Source organism: Rhinatrema bivittatum, chromosome 3 (genome assembly GCF_901001135.1).
Source record: "Rhinatrema bivittatum chromosome 3, aRhiBiv1.1, whole genome shotgun sequence".
NCBI classification, from domain to species: domain Eukaryota; kingdom Metazoa; phylum Chordata; class Amphibia; order Gymnophiona; family Rhinatrematidae; genus Rhinatrema; species Rhinatrema bivittatum.
Genome location: NC_042617.1, coordinates 252294703 through 252306232, shown reverse-complemented (window position 1 = coordinate 252306232; position 11530 = coordinate 252294703).

The following is an 11530-nucleotide window of genomic DNA, read 5'->3' as shown; positions in this document are numbered from 1 at the left end:
GGCCGTGCTGCGGGTCTGCTGCGGACAGCACATGTAACAGTACCCCCCCTTTACACCCCCCTCTTGGAGGTCTGCATTTGCCCGGATGGGCACGATGACAGTTCAGGAGGAGTGTTTTGTGCAGGATGTTCTGAGCTGGTTCCCAATAATTTTCTTCGGGTCCATAACCCTCTCAAAAAAGGAGGTATTCCCACCGGCGGCACCTAGGGCAGACGTCGAGGACTTGACAGGACTGACTTGACAGGACTTGACAAGTCTGACAAGACGTACCTTGTACGTCCTGTCAGTTTCAGCCACAAGTGGAGGTGGTTCAGGAGCCTTTCAGGCAGGCCAAGCTAGGACCACAGGTTTTAAGAGAGATACACAAAATGTATTATGTATTCCCAGCGTAGGAGGCAGCCGGAGCTGGTATGTAGCGGGTCCAATATGTCGGGTGACCGTAAAAGGTCCAATATACCTTGGAGCGAACCTTTGGGACAATATTCTGAGTCGGATATACCAAGTACTTAACCAGACTTTCTGGCCAGGGAGGAATTCAGGAGCCGAGTGTCGGTGACTGTCAGCAGTTCTCTTGGCCCGGGAAGCGCCTTGACGTAAGCGAAGATTCGTCTGCTCCCATAAAGTTTTAAGGGCATCCGCAGTAGCCTTTGCCACAAGGGACGATACTGACAAAGGTATGGGCAGTGGTGGTCATGGTTGTTTTCCATAGCCAAATAGCTGTCATAGATATCTGGCTAAGCCATATAAGGCTGAATATCAACACTTATTTAGCTACGTTAGCTGGATAAGAATGCCTCCATCTTGCCCCTCACTTGTCCGGCTATTTAGCTGGATAAACAGCCATGTAAGTGGTGGCCGCTGAGCACAGCTGAATATTAAGATAATGCCAGTTCACCAGCTAAGTCAGAACATAATCAGCTAAGTGGTGCTGAATATTGACCTCACAGTTTTTAGCATACTTTCCAGAGAAAAAGAAGGCTTATGAGAGTGCTATGTCCGTGGACAGTCACGGGGGACATGAGGATTCTGACAGAGGTGTTTTTTTTTTTTCAGATTCACACATATAAACAGACTGCGGACATGCATGTGTACATGTTTGGAACCAATATTTTGGAATGCTTTGCGGATAACTACAGAAATCCAGGCATTAACGAAGGGTCTAAAAATAGTTTTCTTTAAGATGGCTATTGAACCGAATGAATAGAGCACTTGTAGGAATACCTGGCCAGATGTGTTCCCTGATGTCCTCTTCTGGAGTTTTAGCTTTCTACTCTCCTAGTGTTTGCTCATAGTCTGAGTTTTTACGTAGAATTAGCAAAGACATCTCTAAATGTGTAATCCTCTTCACAATGACTCTCTAGGTCTCTTGGCATATGTACAATGTCTCTGTTATGTTCAGCTATTTCAGTTTGGGTTTTATGCATGGATATTCTAATACTGATGCTTCGTCAATCATGTCCTTATTTTAAATTTTAAGTGTTTTATAATGTACCCCACCCTAAACTTTGGAGGCTGCGGGATATAAACATTTTAAATAAATAAAATAAATGTTCCGAAAGATAGGCACTTTAGTCCTGGGTGGAACTACTTATTTTTAGCTGACTTGGAATAGTATTTTCTCAGCTGAGCTCCTTGTATTGTTTGTATCTTTCCACTATTACGTAACGAGGTGTTTTAGTGTGCCCATGGGCCTCAGCCCGACCCCAGACGGATCCAGGACCGAACCGAGGGTTGACGGCATGATCCACCATGGCAGGCGGTCTTACCCTCTGCCAGGCCTGCAAGCTCCCAAGGCCAACAACAGGATGATGTTGGAATGTGAATGGTCCTCCGACCATTCCGAGCCCTTTCGGACCTGCCGCTTGGATCGGCATGGAGCAGCAGGCCTGGCCTGAGGTCGAGGGCAGACGGGCCTTGACACGAAGACATGACAGCAGGATCGATGCAATGGCATCACTGACGAGGACTTGACACCAAGGCTGATGCAGACGGCATCAGAGACAAGTGCTGGCACACGGCAAGACACCAAGGTAGCTGAAGACATGACACCAGGGTCGATGCAACGGCACTGCGGATGAAGACATGACACCAAGGCTGATGCAAAGACATCACGGACCAATGGTCGATGCGACGGCATCCCGGACCAGAGTCGATGCGACGACATCAGGAACAAGACGTTGACATGATACCAAGAGTGATGCAACGGCATCCAGGATGAGACTAGGAACTAGACGAAGTCCAGATGAGACGAGAAGCTGGGCAGAAGGACATTGGCACTGTCTCTCAGGGCGCCCTACTCAATTCACCCGCGTAACTGAGTCGCGGACCACCCTGTCCCACTGCGCACCCTACGTAGCCCAAGGAGGCTAGTCACTGACCACGCTGAGAACGGGACGAGCGCAGGGAAGGATCCAGTCGAAGCAGAACTCCAACGACGGAGCCGATTTCGTCCGAAGCTCCACCAATGGCTGGCAGGACGTACGGCTCAGGAGCACAGGACACCAGTCCACCTGCAGGCTAGTCCAGTCTCGGGAAAGACATCATCCGAGGACCCCTGGCCTACAGGACCAGAAGGCTCAGGAGCACTGAAGACGAAGACACAGGAGCAGGACATCAAGGAACTTGGAACATCAGGAAGCAGAAGACCAAGACGAGACACCAGGACACCTGGACGGGGACTTCAGCAACGAAGACATGGCATGACATGACGAGAAGAGACGAAGAACTCCATGGAGAAGATGAAGAAGACCTGACAGAGCTCTGGCAGGCAGGAACCTCCAGAGTGAAGCCGATGCAAGGCAAAGACTGACTGATGGAGCAGCCCTCTTATAGAGCTGGTACAGAAAGTCCCATTAAAGGTGGGGCCAGCACATTTCCTGTGTCTGGCCCTTTAACTGTAGCAGAGAGGCGTGGCCGCGCGCCTAGAGGAAGCAGCAGGAGAGCTGTGCAGGACCGCGGACAGCGGCCTGCACCAACGTTGACGTGAAGAGAAGCAGGGCTGAGCCTGGACGCAGGCCCTGATGTCGGCAGTGGCTCCTGCCGCTGCAGGAAGCCCCGAGGGCAGCTCCAGCCACCAGGAGAGTCCCGGGGCATGCGGCCTACGCTGCGAAGATGGTGGAAGTCGGCGGCGGCTCTATGCCGCGAAGATGGCCAGGAAAGTCCACGGGTCCAGCCGCGGTGAAGACTGCTGCCAGGGGCGGCCTCTGGGCTGCGGGAGAACTTCAGTCCGTGGCTCCAGCCGTGTAGGCAGGCCCGACGTCGGCATCCATGCCGCGTCTGGTGAAGCAGAAAACAGCAACAGGTGAGTGAGAGCCTGCTCGTGGGGGAACCCGTGGGCAGGGTTCATAACATCCACCTGGTCTTCCTTTTTATGTCTCCCATTCTGCGGCTGCTGATGATGATGATAGACTTTTTATTCCTACTTCTTGTTCCGTTTGTTTATTTTATTTTTTCTCTTATCACTCCACTTATGCATCCTCACAGATGCCTGATAATGAATACCTGATTTAGCTTTGCTTCACTTCCCATGGCATACAATTGGTAATTTATGTTATGTTATATTTTTATACCGCCTTCCTTGAAACAAGTTCAGCACAAGGCAATTTACATCCAAGCCTGGATTTAGGCATAAGCAAACTAAGCAAACTGGCATCATATTTTGATAGTTATTACCAGGGGTGGTTCTATAACGAGGCAGGATGAGGCGGCTGCTTCAGGCGGAAAACTTTGGAAGCGGCAAAAACTGCCCCCCCCACCCCCCAAACTCCTCTAGCAGCCGCCTCACCCTACCGTACTGCGGGCCTCCAGTGGATAGTCCTGGGGGAATTCTGTGCTACTGCAAAGCGGAGAATTTATGCAGAATTCCCACCCTGCGCATCCGGGGTTTCCTCCATCTTTGCCATTTTATGCGCCGGAGTCTTCATCTTCGCCGCGAAAGGGATGCGCTCCACTCACAGTGAAGATGAAGGCCCCGGTGAGAGTGTGTGTAGAGGGGTGTGTGTGTGTGTGTGTGTGAGAGAGATTACGAGCCTGGGATGAGGGGGTGAGAGAGCATGTGTGAGGGGGCAGAGAGGGGAGGCATCACATCCCTCACCTCTGGCAGCAGATTGCCTTGAGCCGCCCCAGGCTGTTACTGCCTTACTGCCATCTGGACCTGCTACCTGTCCTCTTCGGCTGGGCCCACAGCAGTTGTAGGAACAACTTCAATGAAATTTTGAATGGGGTCTTTGAACTGACACGCAAGTCAGAGATCCTGTAGTGACCTCATCCCCTTCTTTGCATGTTAAACCCATGCAAAAAAGTGGGTGAAACTGCCACAGCATCTCTGATGTGCACCAAGTAAAGTTTCGTTGTCATTGTTCCTACTGCTGCTGAAGGCTGGCAGAAGAAGACAGATGGCAGGCCCCTGGTTAATTTCCAGAGATGAGAGGGAAAGAGGAAGATCTGGGAGGTGCAGCAAAGCATGTCTTCTGTCCTACTCATGATTTCTGACAGGTGGGGCTTCCCCATTCCCTAATCCACCAATCATTTGGGAACCCTGCTCCAAATGTCCTACGTGTATCTATCTGTCTTATACATTTGGCTCTGTTTACATCAAGCAATAGAACAGTCAAAATACATCATATAAATAATATAACAATAAAATAGAATACATAATACAACATTATTCATATATTTCTTATGTAATTTTATCTAGAATCAGGCTCAAAAATCACCATACTCTCACTAGGAAGGAATAGAGTCACAGTTCACCTAAACATTATTAACATAACTACTAAAATATCCACCATACTAACTCTTCCAGAAATTATCCTCTCCAGTCTCCCTGCTTCCAAAGGAGCAAATCCCCTTTAAATTCGCCCCTTTGGGAGCAACCTGCCTCCGCAGTAGGAACCATCTAAAAAGGCACCCCTGGTTCACATCTGCAGGGAGGGAGCATGGCCAGAAGCATGAGGATGATGTGCAGATGAAAACAGTTAGAGCTGGTAAAGAGAGTAGTCCAAGTATTCACTTTTAACCACACGACGCAAAACACATCAGAGCCATAGGGGGAAAATAGGCAGCCGAGGCACTGCTGCAGCTATTTTTAAATTACTACATATGCATCAGCCTGAAATTGAAGAGTGAGATGGCTAAAACTGGAGGGAGATGGGAAGAGAGGATCGATTGAGGAAATCAGGTGTGGGGGTCTGAAAAAGGGAATCAAAGGAAGTACTGAGTGAAGGGATTGCAGGAGATGTAGAGTGACTGTCTAAGGCAAAGGCAGGGCTTGAATGAGGGAATCAGATGGAGTGTGGGTGTGCATGAGGGGATTGGAGAGGTGGTGGTGTCTGTGAGTGAGGGGATTAGAGTGGGATGGTTATGAATGAGGGGATTGGAAGGGGTGTAGGCTGAGAAAGAGGATATTGGAGGGGGTGTCCATGAGTGAGGTGATCAGAGGGGTAGTGGAGTATGTGTGTGAGAGGGAATTGACAGGAGAGAGGATGTGGTGGTGGTGGTGGGGGGGGGGGGGGGGGGAAGGAGGGGTTTAAGAGCAAATGAGGGGATTGGGGAGTGAGTGAGGGGACTCAAGCATGTCTGTTGTATATAAATGAAGGGCTTGGTATTAGGACAAGTGTGAGAAAATGAATCCACCCTCCATTTCCTGATCCCTATTCTCATCCCCTATCCCCTCCATTGCATTCCATCTCTTATTTTTCTGTCCCTCCTCCCTGAAATCCCTTTTTCATCTCCCTCCTCTGACATCCTACTCCTCATCCTCTTTTCCTGTCCCATCTCTAAGATAAGAACATAAGAACATGCCATACTAGGTCAGACCAAGGGTCCATCAAGCCCAGCATCCTGTTTCCAACAGTGACCAATCCAGGCCATAAGAACCTGGCAAGTACCCAAAAACTAAGTCTATCCTATGCTACAGTTGCTAGTAATAGCAGTGGCTATTTTCTAAGTCAACTTAATTAATAGCAGGTAATGGACTTCTCCTCCATGAACTTATCCAAACCTTTTTTAAACCCAGCTACACTAACTGCACTAACCATATTCCTTGGCAACAAATTCCAGAGGTTAAATGTGCGTTGAATGAAACAGAACTTTCTCTGATTAGTTTTAAATGTGCCACATGCTAACTTCATGGGTGCCCCCTAGTCCTTCTATTATCTGAAGGAGTAAATAACCGATTCACTTTCACCTGATCTAGACCTCTCATGATTTTAAACACCTCTTATCATATTCCCCCTCAGCTGTCTCTTCTCCAAGTTGAACAATCCTAACCTCTCTAATCTTTCCTCATAGGGGAGCTGTTCCATCTCCTTTATCATTTTGGTCGCCCTTCTCTGTAATTTCTCCATCACAACTATATCTTTTTTGAAATGCGGTGACCAGAATTGTACACAGTATTCAAGGTGCGGTCTCACCATGGAGCGATACAGAGGCATTCTGACATTTTCCGTTTTATTCATCATTCACTTTCTAATAATTCCTAACATTCTATTTGCTTTTTTGACTGCTGCAGCACACTGAACCGACGATTTCAATGTGTTATCCACTATGATGCCTACATCTCTTTCTTGGGTGGTAGCTCCTAATATGGATCCTAACATTGTGTAACTATAGCATGGATTATTTTTCCCTATATGCATCACCTTGCACTTATCCATATTAAATTTCATCTGCCATTTAGATGCCCAATTTTCCAGTCTCACAAGGTCTTCCTACAATTTATCACAATACACTTGTGATTTAACTGCTCTAAATAATTTTGTATCATCTGCAAATTTAATTACCTCACTCGTCGTATTCCTTTCCAGATCATTTATAAATATATTGAAAAGCAAGGATCCTAGCACAGATCCCTGAGGCACTCCACTTCCCACTCCCCTCCACTGTGTTACGTCAGCCGGCCACGGGTTCTGTGGCTGGCCTTCCTCACCTTCTGTCGCCGCCCCCGCGACATAAAGAGAGCGCCTTCGGTGCTGCCCTTCTCTCCACGGCCCTCGCCGCGCAGTTGAGACGCCGCTGCCCCCCTCATGGGTCTTTTTCCCCAGGTGCGCGCTCCTCCTGTGGATTTAAAGGGCCCGCGGCACGCTAAGGCTGCCTGCCCACCCTGATGATGTCACTCACCTGGCCTATTTAAGGCAAGCTCTGACAGTCAGAGCTAGCCTTTGCAACAGGTCCCCTCACTCCCTGTTGCCTCCAGGTGATTCTTCAAGTTCTGAGTCCTTGTATCTTTGGATTGCTTCCTTGGACTTCAACCTGACTACCCTATTGCCTATCTCCAGATGCAGACCATTGCTTCACCTGATTACGCTTGACTATCTCCATGATCAGACCTCAGCCTTGCTTACTACTGCCTTCGGATTTGCCGCCAGACTTGACTCAAGCCTGTTCTTCGACACCTCTCTGGATTACTCTCTGGACGTGGTTACTCAGGCTTTGGCCTGCTCTTGCTCGAGCGCCCCCTGTCTGCCTCTGTTCCATTGGCGCCCGAATTTCCAGGACACTACCCTATCCAGAGTAAGACTCTGCTATCTCTCACCTGCTGTCTCTGGGCTGAACCAGCTCATACCTCGACTACACACAGAAGCCTGCCTAAGTCCTGCCAGCCCCGGCACCCAAAGGCTCAACTCGTGGGGAACGAGGGCTGGTATAGGTGAAGCTCCAGCGGCCTCTGTCTATCAGCCCACTCCGCCTGCCGATGGTGGGGACCCATAGGTCCCTACCCCCACCTTGGCCCAAGGGTCCACCTCCTGCGCAGCAGGTTGCAAAGGCCATGGACTCGGTGGAGCCGTGTGCCCTCCAGGCCATCCCAGGCCTGGCATCCAAGGTACAGGAGCAGCAGCGATTTCTTGCGGCTTTGACCTCCTCCATAGAGCGTCTGCATGCCCGACTAGATTCCTACCCGGTGGATCTCGTGGTACTGAAGTCCATTCCTGGGCTCATTGTGAAGCTTCAAAATCTCCAAGCAACCTTGGAACAGGTGGTGGTGGATGTGAACCACCTTGACGCCCAGCAAGACTCCCTGAATCAGTTACATGCCCTGCCGCTCTCCCCAGCGGCCTCCGTCCTGGCACCCGACCCTGGTCGGGCGGTCATTCCCCTGCCAGCCCCACTTCATTACTCAGGGGATCCCAAACGGTGTCGAGGATTCTTAAATCAATGCCATATTGTTATGTTTTGTAAGGTTTGGGTGGACCCTTGGACACTGTGGCAGCTGACCACGCCCATGGGGGGAAGTCCCGTGAGGGGCCACAGGTCAGGCTCAGCTCTGGACACACAAACACAGATTATATTTTTATTTAGACAGTTTGTGAAGCCACCAGAGGTGGCGGTAGTGAGTAGAAGATGGAGCCCCGCTGGGCTAGTATTCCTCAGGGCGCTGGAACAGCGGTTCTTCCAGTAGCAGTGCTGTAGTGAAAAGAACTGAGAGAATGAGTACAATAAGATACATAGTTCCCAGTATGGAGAAGCCCCGAGAAAGGGAGAGCTGGCCCTCAAGGAGCGAGTACCAGATCCCTGGGAACAGAGACTTGTTGGCAAGTACTCATGAGGCAGTGCTGGGACGGAGGCAGGCCCTCGAGGAGCAAGTATCTGATTCTAGGGAAACAGCTCTGAGGAGTAGATGGTAGTAGTACTCACAGGTGGTGTCTGTAGTTAATTCTTCCAAGTAGAAGAGGAGATGGACACAGGCAGCGAGTCAGGGAACATGGGCCCTCGAGGAGTGAGTACCGGTTCCTGATAGCAACCTGAAAGAAGCAGAGAGGCCCCCGTGGAGCGGGTACCCCATTAGCAGAAAAGAGTCCAATAGAAGTTGGAGGCAGAGTAGCTGGGTACGGAGAGCGAATCCCATCCATAGGAAATCCCTTGCTAACTCAACGGCTAGCAATAAACAGTAGGCTTAAATATCCGGGCAGCGTGATGTCATCACAGGGGGATGCCCCTGAGGTTCGTGCCATAGAAGAAATAAGAATGAGGGGACGCGTGCCCTAAGGAACCTGAGGAGCATGGCGGGAGGCAGCGCCCAAGCCAGTTCGGGGACACCGGAGAGGATGGCGGGCAGACGCTGTGGCAGCCAGATGTCCACAAGGAGCAGGAGGAGTTGCAGAAAAAGAAAGGTAGGCGGAGTGAAGCCGTCGGGCAGCGACGGTTGCAACACATATGCATTTCACTCTCCAAGCAATGCTGTTCCCGAATGATTTGGTCAAGACGACCTTTATCTTGTCCCATTTGGATGGTAAGGCATTGGCGTGGGCCTCCTCTTTGTGGGAGCGCTCCAACCCCATGCTTTCCAATCTTCCGCAATTTGTATCCACCTTTAAACAGATGTTTGAGGAACCTGGCAGGCTTCCAGCTATGGGATCTGGTCTTCTGCAGCTTCGCCAAGGAACTTGCTCTCTTACCGATTACGCAAATTCTGTACCCTGGCCACGGAACTAAATTGGCAGGGGGACGGTTTGCACGCCATCTTCCTGGAGGGATTGGCTCCCAGGATAAAAAATGAACTAGGAGCTTGGGAGCTTCCTACTTCCCTCGAGGGCCTTATCGATCTAACTGGGAAGATTGACAGATGTCTTCAGGAGTGGCCTCGGGAGAACTGCTCTACCCAGAAGAATCGCCCCAGGGAATCTCCCCTTTCTTGTGATTGTCCCCTGCCTTCTGGAAATTCTTCTGAGGAACCCATGCAGCTGGGCCATGTTCGTCTTCTGGATGAGGAGAGATCTCGTCACCATCAACCTGGACTCTGTCTCTACTGCAGGAATTCGGGTCATCTGTTACCTCAGTGCCCAAGGAAGAGCGCGATCTCATGTTGAGAGATCCCTGAGTTGATAGCCCTTGGCCTCACCACGGCCTCACCATTATTTCTGCTGCCCGCTTCTGTGGAAACATCCCTTGCCAGTTTCTCTACTCAGGTCCTAGTGGACACTGGTGCGGGGGCAAACTTTATCCAGCAGGATCTCGTAGACCAGTACCAAATTCCCACATATTTTCTAACTTCGCCATTGGCTCTCTCTTTGGTCCATGGGGACCTCCTCCCCGGAGTAGTGACAGAGGCCATACAACCTCTTACTCTGAATCTTGGTCCGGATCACTCGGAGCTTATCTCGTTTTACATTCTCCCTATGGTCGTGAACCCAGTCATTTTGGACCTACCATGGCTGCGGAACCATCAGCCTCAATTTGACTGGGCCATGGCCAACCTGATCCAATGGGGACCACAGTGTATGGAATCCTGTCCTGAACCGATGGAGTCTCCTCAGTCCTTAACTGTGGCTACCACCCTCCCTAACCATCTTTCTCACATGAAATCTCAGGAGATCCAGACCAGATCCAGTTCCCTCCGAAGGATTGTCCTTAGGGCTGTCTTTGCCCAGCTGGAAGAGCAACTGACACATAAGATGGCTGAACATGAAGCTCTTGTCGAGAAGCATAATCGAGCCATGAAGGGCTTTTTGTCCCTCTAGACCTTCAAGGAAAATGAGATCCGAAACCTATATGCCCTTCTACATAAAGGGAAGGGCAACCATTGTTTCGCCTCAGCTTCAGTCGGCGCATTAAACAGCCCTGGAATATCCTTCCTTTCACGTCCTGTGGGACCTCTGTCTCCGGAGTCACACGATCTTGAGGACATTCGATACTCAGCCAATGAAGCCCTCAGAAGGGGGGGCCTAGAGGAGGGGGTACTGTTATGTCAGCCGGCCACGGGTTCCGCAGCCGGCCTTCCTCATCTTCCGTTACTGCCCCCACGATGCGAAGGGAGCGCCTTTGGCGCTGCCCTTCCCTCCATGGTCCTGCCTGCAGTCCTCGACCTCGGGGCACGGTGGAGACACCGCCACCCCCCCTCACGGGTCTTCTTCACGGCAGAGATGCCGCCGCCAATCACTTCTTCTCCCCGGGTTTTCCCAGGTGCTCCTCTTTTGGATTTAAAGGACCCACGACTCGCTAAGGCTGCCTGCCCTCCCGGATGATGTCACTCACCTGGCCTATTTAAGGCAAGCTCCGACAGTCAGAGCTTGCCTTTGCAACAGATCCCCTCACTCCCTGTCGCCTCCAGGCGATTCTTCAAGTTCATGAGTCCTTGTATCTTCGGATTGCTTACCTTGGACTTCGATCTCTGCTTCGCCTGACTATGCTATTGTCTATCTCCAGACCCAGACCATTGCTTCGCCTGACTACGCTATTGCCTATCTCCAGGCCCAGACCATTGCTTTGCCTGACTACGCTTGACAATCTCCGTGATCAGACCTCAGCCTTGCTTACTACTGCCTTCGGATTTTCTGCCAGCCCTGACTCAAAGCCTGTTCTTCGACGCCTCTCCGGCTTACTCCCTGGACGTGATTACTCAGGCTTCGCTTTGCTCTTGCTCAAGCGCCCCGTCTACCACTGTTCCATTGGTGCCCGAGTTTCCAGGACACTACCTTGTCCAGAGTAAGACTGTGCTATCTATTACCTGCTCACACCTCAACTACACACAGAGGCCCACCTAAGTCCTGCCAGCCCCGGCACCCAAAGGCTCAACCCACGGGGAACGAGGACT